The 12,401-nt window shown below is 40.1% G+C and overlaps 1 protein-coding gene across 7 annotated transcripts in view; it reads left to right on the plus strand.

The window, feature by feature from the left end:
• Window positions 1–12,401, plus strand: part of smpd3 (sphingomyelin phosphodiesterase 3) — a 310,905-nt gene that overhangs the window by 78,400 nt on the left and 220,104 nt on the right. Inside the window, exon 1 of one of the 7 annotated variants that reach the window (XM_072547763.1) lies at window positions 467–484. The exons of the other annotated variants lie outside the window; for them this stretch is intronic. The gene's annotated coding sequence lies outside the window, so the exon portion shown is untranslated. Of the gene's footprint in view, window positions 1–466; window positions 485–12,401 lie in introns of those variants that run through there. 7 annotated transcript variants of the gene reach the window in all.

Here is a 12,401-nt window from a genome sequence, read left to right on the forward strand (position 1 = left end):
TATAGTCAAGATTATGGGGCTAATGCTGTCTGTACTTTAAAATTAGTTTTTTGACTTTTTGTTCATGTTCATCCATATGCACTTTCCCAGGCAACCAAAAACAATCCTTTTGACAGTTAATCCATCCAGAAGTATACTCAGTGACAGAGCATTCTTTAACTGAGTAAACTGTAGGACAGAAACTGGCTTTGTTCCATTAATGTACAATTAGCCAACTTTGTTACCATCATAACTTCCCCTTTTTGGAATGCTGGTCCTTCACCAGATTTATTAAGCCTCTGTCAAATGTTCTACAGATCTAAATGGAGGAACAAGCTACATACTTGACTATCACCTATTCAAAATAGGACATGAGATTTATATTCTGAAATGAAGCTACCCCACAAACCCTCCCTGACCTGCAAGTACATCTGTCTACAATTACATTCAAGGACAAGACATGTATCTCAGGAAAACTAGGAACAAACAATCCAGTACTTAAAATGTAAGTTTTTCCCTTCTCCATGTGAAAGTTTTGTTCAGTGTTTCTTTGAAATGATGCATCTGCCTAATATTGACAGCTCTTATCAACTTTATCTCAAGAGTGAAATTAGCTTCCATATGGAGTAGTTGAAGCAAATAATAATGTATTTAAGGATATTAGATATTATGCTGATAAGGTCAAGTAAAGCTAGATGGGAAAAGGTTTTTATATAACATTGACATAAATCAGTTGGCCTGATTGGCCCATTTCTGTGTATTATTTTCCACGCATGTTTTTGGGTTCCTGAGGAGGAGGGAGGGTTGGGTATGGGGTGGACAGGTGGCAGGGCAGGGAGAATTACAGATGCATCCAGGAGTCCCTGGTGCTTTATAAATTTTGAATGACCATGGCTTTTGATTGACAAGAAGTTCTAATCCCCTTTTGGTGAACAATCTCTTTTGATCAAACTATGATTTCAGTAATCTTAATAATCAAATAGGAAATTTACAGCTTGTGACTGTTACATTTTTGATCCTGGGATATGCAAACGAATCCATTCTATGCATGAATAATTTGGCCTTTTTTGTACATGCACAATTAGAATCATGTTGTTTAGGCATGTACTTTATTTAATGTTCTGACATCATTAAATTTTGGACATAGGCCAAAGGTTACTTGGCTTCCCTGGGGCACCAAACAGATTACTGGAAGCTTCTGTAATGAGCTCTAAGCAGTGCCAACTGTCAGTTGTTTGATCTTTTATTTTATGATTGACAAAATCTTTGTGCCTGATCCCATGATCTGGTTTGTGTAATAAATCAAGAGGATGATGTGGATTAGTTTTAAATTCACTCTGTTGAGACTGTGAACCCAGGATGTAATTTACTCAGTATCAAATGACATTTTACAGGGCTGTCTCATATTGAATTCAAATCATTTAAATGATGTGTTTTGTTTCCAAATAATACGTTTGCTGTTATTATTTGAAGGTTGCTAATAACATGTATGGTGACAAATCTGAATTGCATTGTCCTCCTTTGATAATCGTAATCAGTCAATGCAGTGCAGGGTACAGTTGTTGAGCACTTTTTTCACCCACCCCCATGTGCATAGGACTTGGGTGAGGTTCAGTTAGACATGGATATTTCAGTCAGCACTGAGCAAGAATGAGCAAATCGTTTTTTAAAAGAGGTGTGGATACCATAATCACTGATTCGCAGAGAAATTATACTTGTCATTGACAGATCAGACTCAAAGGCATCCTGTTTAGAATAAAAGTAGCATTGAGAAATTAGGATTCACTGTAAACTAACATGCCAAACAAAAGTTGAAGAGGATCAAGCAAAATTTGATGGGGCAGGGATGTAGACTGTGTACCAAAAGCCACTGCACCATCTAAAATACACTTTGTAGATCAGTTAGCTTGGATGCTGACACCAGAATTATCCTGCATTCAGGTTGTTGTCTGAGCAAGATTGAAAAACAGGCTACCATGTAACCATTAGTTTTAATTTAGTGCCAGGAGGAGTGAGCAAGCTTCTGTTTCCTTCTGTGCCTAAGCACTATACTATGTTGATTTGCTTGGCTGCTTGCTCTCAATGATTTCTGTAGAGATTCTTAAAATTTCAGATGATTAATGAAATCTGAGAGTCCAAGGATCAAGTGAGACAGCCAAGCTCTTTGACATCCAATGGTTGCAACTACATTGATGCCAAATCTACAGGCTGAACTCTAATGTAAAAACTCGGAAGTTGGAAATCTAAAATAAAATCAGAAGACACAGAATAAACTCATATGACTTTATTCACACCTCCTCCAGACATCTTTTGTGTTGTATTTATTTATTCCATTACAACTTCCTTTGGCCTTTTGACATTTAGTCTCCCTTGTCTTCCACTCTATTGTAGACCTTTTTCTAACCCTCACTTGCAAAAAGTCTGTTACATTTGGAAACTTTCCAAGTTCTGATGTGGTTCACAAGCTTGAAAAGTTAACTCAGTTTCTCTCTGTTGATGCTGCCAGCCCTGTTGTGTGTTTTCAATATTTTTGGCTTTTAAGTTTGTAGGCTGAACTCAGTTTATAGGCTGCACCACAGTTTCCTTATCTCTAACAGTTTAAATGTTTTATGCTGAATTTAAGCCATTGACTAAGCAAACAACTAATCCAGAAAGCACCTTTTAAATGCTTCTGCTCGCCACCAGAAGGTGTAAATCATCTTCCAGTGGCCTAACAGCAGAGAAAGAGGAGATTGAGAGGTGTGACTTAATTGAAGTGTACCATATAATGATGACCTTGGATAGAGTGAACGGGGAAGATCTGATTCCCATAGCAGAGAGGTCAATTATTAGGGGTAGAAATTTAAGGTGACAGGTAGAAGGATCAGAGGGGGCAAGAGGAAATATTTTCTCACCTGGAGGGTGGTGGGAATCTAGAATTCATTGCCCAGTTTGGTATTTGAGATGGAAGCCCTCATTTTTAAAAAAGTCTGATCTGATTATGGGTAATCCAAAATGGAGGATGGGAACAATCTTTGGCTGGAACATCTGCTCTTTTTGGGGGTATTTTAGATGGTGGAGGTGATTTCCTCAAATTCCAGGAGCAGCAATTACTGTTTATATGCTGTTGCATTGTTTTGGAACTTGGAATAAAAAAAAGTCAAAACAACAGCACTTTTAAAAAGGAGAAGAACTGACAAAGGAAGCACATGGTGAGGTCAGTGCAGGAGAGAGAGAGAGAGAGAGAGAGAGAAAGACAAAGTTAGCAGTTACTGCCTTTGCTGTTGAATTCATGTATCGCTGGACATCGAAGTGCGTCTGGGAAAATTTTTTAAAAAGTGAACTTCACAACTGATCTTGGAGAAACCTGTCTGGGAGCGGTCACAGCACAGAAGCAGATAAGTGGATTCTAAGCGTGGCCTCAAAATAAGTCTGCAGTAGTGAGTAGAGTGGGTTCATTCTTGATTATTTGCTTTATTGAGCTATGTCTCTTGATTAAACTTAAAATATTATTAATTTAAGTATTAATTTAATCTGGAGCAGTGTTTTGTAGAGGAATAACACAGTGCTATTTTCTGGGTCTGTAGATTGAAAGATGCAAATATGGCCCTTAGTAGAGTGATATGCTCTTCTTGTCGGATGTGGAAGTTTAGGGAGAGGTTATGGGTTACTGAGAATTATATCTACAATAATTGCCATTGGTTGTGAATCCTATCAGATCAAATGGATCAGTTGGAGAGGCAGTAGGAGGCATTGAGGAATTTATAAGAGCAAGGGAATGTGATGGATGGCAATTATTGGAAGGGGGGAAAGTCTCAGATACAGTCACATAGATGGGTTAACTCAAGGAAAGGTAAGAGAGGTAGACAGGTAGTGCAGGAGTCTTCTGTGGCTATCCCCATTTCCAACAAGTATGCTGTTTTGGAAAATGTAGAGAGTGATGGTTTCTCAGGGGAATGTAGCAGGAACAGCCAAGTTTCTGGTATTGAGACTGGCTCTAATGTAATGAGAGGTATGTCAGGTTCCAAGTTATTGATTGTGTTAGGGGACTCTCTAGTCTGAGGTACAGACTGACGTTTCTGTGGCCAGCAGCAAAACACTCAGAATGGTGTGATGCTTCCCTGGTCCCAGGATCAAGGATGTCTCAAAGTGGGTGCAGAATGTTCTCAAGGGGGAGAGGGGCCAGCAGGAGGTCATTTTACACATTGGAATCAATGACATAGAAAGGGAAAAGGTTGATATTCTGAAGGGCGATTACAGAGAGTTAGGCAGGAAATTAAAAAGAGGACCTTGAGAGTCGTAATATCTGGATTACTCCAGTGGTACAAACTAGTGAGGGCAGGAATAGGAGGATAGAGCAGATGAATGCATGGCTGGGGAGCTGGTGTACAGGAGAGGGATTCACATTTTTGGATCATTGTAAGCTGTTTTGGGGTAGAAGTGACCTGTACAAGAAGGATGGTTTGCACATGAACTAGAAGGGGACTAATATATTGGCAGGAAGATTTGCTAGAGCTGCGTGGGAGAATTTAAACCAGTAAGGTGCGGGGTTGGGACCCAGGGAGATAGTGAGGAAAGAGATCAATCTCAGTCTGGTACAGTTGAGAACAAAGACGAGTCAAACAGTCAGGGCAGGCAGGGACAAAGCAGAGAACTGGTAGGACTGATAAATTAAACTGAATTTATTTCAATGCAAGAGGCCTGACAGGGAAGGCAGATGAAATCAGGGCATGGTTAGGAACATAGGACTGGGATATCATAGCAATTACAGAAACATGGCTCAGGGATGGACAGGACTGGCAACGTAATGTTCCAGGATACAAATGCTATAGGAAGGATAGAAAGGGAGGCAAGAGAGGAGGGGGAGTGGTGTTTCTGATAAGGGATAGCATTACAGAGATACTTAGGGAGAATATTTTCAGAAATGCAAACAGGGAGGTTATTTGGGTGGAACTGAGAAATAAGAAAGGGATGATCACCTTATTGGGATTGTATTACAGACCCCCTAATAGTCAGAGGGAAGTTGAGAAACAAATTTGTAAGGAGATCTCAGTTATCTGTAAGAACAATAGGGTGGTTATGGTAGAGGATTTTAACTTTCCAAATATAGACTGGGGACTGCCATAGTGTTAAGGGTTTAGATGAAGAGGAATTTGTTAAGTGCATCCAAGAAAATTTTCTGATTCAATTATGTGGATGTACCTATTGGAGAAATTGCAAAACTAGACTCTTGGGAAATAAGGCAGGGCAGGTGACTGAGGTTTCAGTGGGGGAGCACTTTGGGGCCAGCAACCATAATTCTATTAGTTTTTAAATAGTGATGAAAAAGAATAGATCACATCTAAAAGTTGAAGTTCTAACTTGGAGGAAGGCCAATTTTGACAGTATCAGGCAAGAACTTTCAAAAGGTGATTGGGGGCAGATGTTCACAGGTAAAGGGATGGCTGGAAAAAGGGAAGCCTTCAGAAGTGAGATAACGAGAATCCAGAGAAAGTATATTCCTGTCAGGGTGAAAGGGAAGGCTGGTAGGTATAGGGAATGCTGGATGACTAAAGAAATTGAGGGATTGGTTAAGAAGAAGAAGGAAGCATACATCAGGTATAGACAGGATAGATCGAGTAAATCCTTAGAAGAGTATAAAGGCAGTAGGAGTATACTTAAGAGGGAAATCAGGAGGGCAAAAAGTGGACATGAGATAGCTTTGGCAAATAGAGTTAAGGAGAATCCAAAGGGTTTTTACAAATACATTAAGGACAAAAAGGTAACTAGGGAGAGAATAGGGCCCCTCAAAGATCAGCAAGGTGGCCTTTGTGTGGACCTGCAGGAGATGGGGCAGATACTAAACGAGTATTTTGCATCAGTATTTACTGTGGAAAAGGACAGGGAAGATATAGAATGGAGGGAAATAATTGGTGACATCTTGAAAAATGTCCATATCACAGAGGAGGAAGTGCTGGATGTCTTGAAATGCATAAAAGTGGATAGATCCCCAGGACCTGATCAGGTGTACCCTAGAACTCTATGGGAAGCGAGGGAAGTGATTGCTGGGCCTCTTGCTCAGATATTTGTATCATCAATTGTTACAGGTGAGGTGCTGGAAGACTGAAGGTTGGCTAACGTGGTGCCACTGTTTAAGAAGGGTGGTAAGGACAAGCCAGGGAACTATAGACCAGTGAGCCTGATGTCGGTGGTGGACAAGTTGTTGGAAGGACTCCTGAGGGATAGGATGTACATGTATTTGGAAAGGCAAGGACTGATTAGGGATAGTCAACATGGCTTTGTGAAACCATGTCTCACAAACTTGATTGAGTTTTTTGAAGAAGTAACAAAGAGGATTGATGAGGGCACAGTAGTGGATGTGATCCAAACGGACTTCAGTAAGGCATCGACAAGGATCCCCATGGGACACTGACTGGCAAGGTTAGATCTCATGGAACACAGGGAGGACTCGCCATTTGGATACAGTGCTGGCTCAAAGATAGAAGACAGAGGGTGGTGGTGGAGGGTTGTTTTTCAGATTGGAGGCCTGTGACCAGTGGAGTGCCACAACGATTGGTGTTGGGTCCACTACTTTTTTCATTTATACCAATGATTTGGATGTGAGCTTAAGAGGTATCGTTATTAAGTTTGCAGATGACACCAAAATTGGAGGTGTAGTGGACAGCGAAGAAGGTTACCTCGAATTACAACGGGATCTTGATCAGAAGGTCCAGTGGGCTGAGGAGTGGCAGATGGAAGTTAATTTACATAAATGTGAGGTATTGCATTTTGGGAAAGGAAACCTTAGCAGGACTTATACACTTAATGGTAAGGTCCTAGGGAGTGTTGCTGAACAAAGAGACCTTGGAGTGCAGGTTCATAGCTCCTTGAAAGTAGAGTTGCAGGTAGATAGGATGGTGAAGAAGGCGTTTGGTATACTTTCCTTTATTGGTCAGAGTATTGAGTACAGGAGTTGGGAGTGCACGTTGCTGCTGTACAGAACATTGGTTAGGCCACTGTTGGAATATTGCATGCAATTCTGGTCTCCTTCCTATCGGAAGGATGTTGTGAAACTTGAAAGGGTTCAGAAAAGATTTACAAGGATGTTGCCTGGGTCGGGGGATTCGAGCTATAGGGAGAGGTTGAATAGGCTAGGGCTGTTTTCCCTGGAGCATCGGAGGCTGAGGGGTGACCTTTATAGAGGTTTATAAAATCATGAGGTGTGTGGATAGGATAAATAGACAAGGTCTTTTCTCTGGGGTGGGGGAGTCCAGAACTAGAGGACATAGGGTTAGGGTGAGAGGGGAAAGATATAAAAGAGATCTAAGGGGCAACCTTTTCAAGCAGAGGGTGGGTCATGTGTGGAATGGGCTGCCAAATTAAGGAGACAAGTACAATTGCAACATTTAAAAGGCATCTGGATGAGTATATGAAGTAGGAAGGGTTTGGAGGGATATGGGCTGGGTGCTGGCAGGTGGGACTAGATTGGGTTGGGATGTCTAGTTGGCATGGACAAGTTGAACTGAAGGGCCTGTTTCCATGCTGTACATATCCATGACTCTATATTGACAGGAAAAGACAGGATAGATAAAAATAAACAATTTCCACTGGTTGAGGATTCTAGAACTAGTAGGCAGAATTGGGGCCAGACTGAATTAGAACTAGAGTTAGGGCCAGAATGTTGGGAAGCACTTCTACATGCAAAGGGTGGTAGATATTTCATAAAATCAGAATCTCCATGGTGTGGAAGCAGGCCATTCGGCCCATCAAGTCTTAAAATAGTCAGATATGTGATGTATGACTTGCTTCATCATAATCACCTTCTTCAACATTCTCAGTATTTGAAAATTCAGTACATCCCAATTACATGTAAAGAATATGCTTTTATAGTTCGATTCCTATCTTGTAATAGAGTCTTCAATTCACACCTTATAACTTTTCCCAGACCACTCCATTCCCCCACCTATCTCTTATGATAAATGGTCACCAGAACAGAATTCTCTCCTAGGCACTCTTACATGACGCTTTAATGCTTTCTTTATCTTTTCTGATGCTTCAGCTTTGATAAAGGCTCTCATGCTAGCATAAAGCACATTTAGGTGGATGGAGAAAGTGGAACTAATAGTTTTCCCCTCTAGGGCCAGATGATCATCACATAACATGGAAGGCAATTTTGGTTTATGGCCACATACCAATTGATATAGGCTATACTCTCCAACAGTTCATGAAGAATATTTGGCATGTATTTCCCTTGCAACAGCCAAATGCAGCTCACAGCAGATCTGCCAAATTGTATTTTATGTAAGATTGCAATAACAATTGCATGATTTATTTCACACAGACAATTGGCAAATGAACTTCCTGCAGCATAACTGCTATATTCAAGTCCTTACACATGACCCTAAACCCATCATTTGCAAATTCTCCTTTATTTTCTGTTAGGAATTTTCTTTGCATTTTCAAAGCTGAGCCAATCCACATTTGCATAACTTTATTTACTATTTTTTGTTTGTCCTTGTTGATTATTTTATTGGATAAGCACATGAGTAGGAACAGTTTGGAAGGATACGGGCCAAATGCAGGCAGATGAGACTCGACCAAAGGGTCTGTTTCCATGCTGTAAGATTTTGTGACTCTGTAAATGCTAAATCTCGCAGCCATATCTACAAAATTTAACAAGTAAATATGTTGATCCTTGTCTCCTCCTGTTAAGTCCATAGCCACCATTTCATGGTATCCCTGGGCACCTACAGCCAGATGTGGTAGTATCCTCAATATTTAATCGATATTTGACATCAAGACATGATTTGTTCCATTGGAGATTCATTTTCCTTATTCATAACTTCAGCATCCTTCAGCAGTAGTTTAAATTTGTGTGATGACTGGTGGGCAAATTGTATATGCAACTCCCAGATAATCTCTGTTAGCCAAACTTTTGTCGCCAGACATCAATAACAAATCTCAAATTTCTCAGCAGAAGCTCTACAATTGAATACAATTATGTCATGCTCTGGTGATTTGTAAATTTATGCTTCACCAATGACAAATACTTTATCATTCTCCACATCTAATCTTATTTTTTTCCCCAAATCAATGAACTACTTACTGATATGGTATGTTTTGATAAAGTCCTACCTAAGAGGTTAGTTTGCAAAATCAAAACACAAAGAATTGGTAATCTACAGACATGGATTGAGAATGGTTAGCAGACAGGAAACAGGAGTAAATGGATCTTTTATAGAGTGAAAGACAAGTGATGCACTGCAGGGATCAGTACTTATATCCCAGCTATTCACTGCATGTCCAGATGTAGATCAACAGTTTGGATGTCAGAATCAAACATAATATTCTCAACTATACTGATGACACAAAATTAGGTCAGATTGAGTGATGAAAAGGTGTAAAGAGTATTTAAAACAATTTAGAGAAGTTGAGTGAATGAGTAGAACAGTACAGTATAACGTAGATAAGTGTAAAGTTGTTCACTATTGTAGGAGAAACAGAGTGAAAGATTATTATTTTATTGATAATATAAAACAAAGAACTGTGGATGCTGAAAATTTGAAACAAAAACAGAAACTGCTGGAGAAACTGAACAGGTCTGGCAACGTCTGTGGAGGTAAAACAGTAATGTTTTGATGTAAAATGTTTACTCTGCTTTCTCTCCAGACCTGTTGAATTGCTGCCAGACCGGCTGAGGTTTTCCAGCAGTTCCTGTTTTTATTTCATTATTTAAATGGTGATAGATTGGAAAATGTTTATGTACAAATGGACCTCAATGTCCTTGTATGCCGGTCATTCAAAGTGTGAGTTAAGGCAAATGACAGTTGTCTTTTATTGCAAGAAGGTTTGCAAGGAACTCTTACTGCAGTTGTATAGGCCTCAGGTGAGGCCACATCGGGAGCATTGTGTGTTATCTCTTTACTCGTGGAAAGAAGTACTTGCCATAGAAGGAGTGAAGTGAAGCTTCACTAGACTCTTTCTAGGGATGCTGGGCTTGCCTGATGAGAAGAGATTGGGACAACTGGGCTTGTATTAACCAGAATTTAGAAGAATGAGAGGGGATCTCAATGAACATATAAATAGACTGAACAAGTTGATGCAAGGATGACATTTCTCCAGGTCGGCAGCATTCAAAAACGGTTGTGGGTTTATGGCCCTAGGTCATGAGGTAAACTTGTGGAATTCTCTATTATAGAAGGTTGTGGAGGCCAAGTTACTGAATATGTTTGAGAAAGAAATGGATTTCTTGAGGCTAAAGTTGTCAAGGGGGTACAGAGAGAGAGAGTAAGAATATGGCATTGTGGTAAAGGTTCAAACATGATCATGTTGAATGGCAAAGTTGACCATTGGGCCAAATGGCCTACTCCTGCTTCTATTTTCTCTTTAACTCAGGACCACATCAGCGTTGTTCAATGATGCATTCTTGCTACTTCACATAGAAGGATCCCACTCTTTAAAGATATTGATGAATTATCACCTCAAAACTTAAAGCAGGTAGCACTTCCATCTTCTTTAACTTTACATCTTGTCTTGCGGAGAGTTTCCAAGTAACAATTTAGCCAATCAATCATTATTGAGGTGCAGCTACTATCTACTACAGAACAACTCAATGAATCAGTGTCCAAGATACATATGGTCCAACTTAGGTTTTCGGCAACTGATACAATATTTTCATGCTGTTCATTCTCATTGTACTTAGAACATTCTGCAATATGAGTTATTTCAAATACTTGATTCCTGGATTTCAGATAATTCCTGTGTAATGATATCTTGATTTACACCCAACATGCCTGCTAGACATTCCCTGGACATTTCTAAAGAAGATTTTCTTTCAATTACCATTCCAATCTAACATTTTGTCTTGATCCATAAATCTACTAGGTGTATGACCCACCTCAAAACATCTTTCAGCAACTCCTTCTTTGAACAAGTGCCTATGACTAGGCCCCTGACATGTCTCAAATGTCAGTAATCATAGTCCTACACTTTCTGTTTTATTGCTTAATTTCCAGTTTATCAGATAAAGGTAGCAGGAAACAATTGTTTTCCCAAAAATATCTTCAGGGCAGCAATGATTTGTTCCAAAAGAGAATCATTGTAATAAAATTGAGCTGTTTCAAAATCAAAAGTCAATACATATGAGAGATTTGTACACAATCTACTAATCTGAGCACAAACTGAGATTCAGGAATTTGTCGATCAATAAGTCTTTAATATATCTGATCAAAATTCATAAATATTCTTCCATCAACTCACTAGCTGGCTTCTTAACTTTATCAAAGGTTGATCACATCTCACTGATTTACAAAATCATCTTTCTCGTAACTTTTGTTCATAAATTGGAACAGAATTGCCAATCCCTCTACAGCAGTCATTTATAAATCACTTATATCTAGTTCTGAAAACACTGTACCTAAACATAACTTTTTACTTTTTTTTTCATTGTTTGTACAGTTAAAATTCCAGAAACCGGTGAGTAATCATACCTTGGCAATTTGCAATGTGACTCAGCCATTTCACATCTGAAGCTTTCAAAAGCATTACATTTGTCAGAAATAGAATTCTTATTTACCTTCCTACCTGAAGAGATTGAAGTTAATCCTCTGCTACCATGTTGAACTGCTGCTCATCAACGTACTAAAACAAGAGTCAGACTGTCATCATGGGCTAAACCTATTAAGGGGCTGAAAGGCATGTGCGGCTATGGCAAGATTTATGGTAGTTTTGGACATGAAGTCCAGAGAGGCTGATCTTCACCTTGGCAACATCTTGCTCTGCCTTTCATGTTTTCCACAGGTGGCATGGAGAGTTTCTCGCTAGGCAGTGGTGAGTTGCCAATTAAGGGGACTGTCTAAACGGTAAGTAAAGGACAGCCTCCAACAGCCATCTAAAGACTTGGAAGTGGTTGTCAGCCGCTCGGGTCAGTCAAATGTTCCTGACAGAAGGGATAAAGAACTGAATGTCAGGAAACCCACCAACTGGCTTGGCTCTTCCTGCTGTACTGGGAGGTTGCTTTCATTCTGAAATGAGAGAGAGGGATGTATTAAAGAAGGTGAAAATGTTGGTGGGAATGTCCCAAGTGTGTGATTAGGTGCACAGAGGGCATGCAGGGTTAGTGACTGGGGGTTGGGGTGGGCAACAATGAATAAAGGAAGATGTTCCAAGCATTGGTAAGAAGGATAGAGGATGAGCTCAGTGGGAGATTGTACAATAACAAGGACAGAGTGAGTTTGTGGCATTGCAGAGAGGATGGTGACACATACGCTAATGGTGTAGAGAAAGCCACTGACTTTCTTCCTATGGTGATATACATTCCTCCAGATGACTGAGACCACACTGTCCCAAGTGGCAACCTTAGACCTCTATGGCCTGGCCTGGTGTTGTGATCTCACTGCTGGGCCTGGAGGAAGAGGAAGTCCTGTCTCTGCACCATCCCATTCAGTGGAACCTGCAAGTTTCTG

This window comes from Chiloscyllium punctatum, chromosome 26 (assembly GCF_047496795.1).
Source record: "Chiloscyllium punctatum isolate Juve2018m chromosome 26, sChiPun1.3, whole genome shotgun sequence".
NCBI classification, from domain to species: Eukaryota; Metazoa; Chordata; class Chondrichthyes; order Orectolobiformes; family Hemiscylliidae; genus Chiloscyllium; species Chiloscyllium punctatum.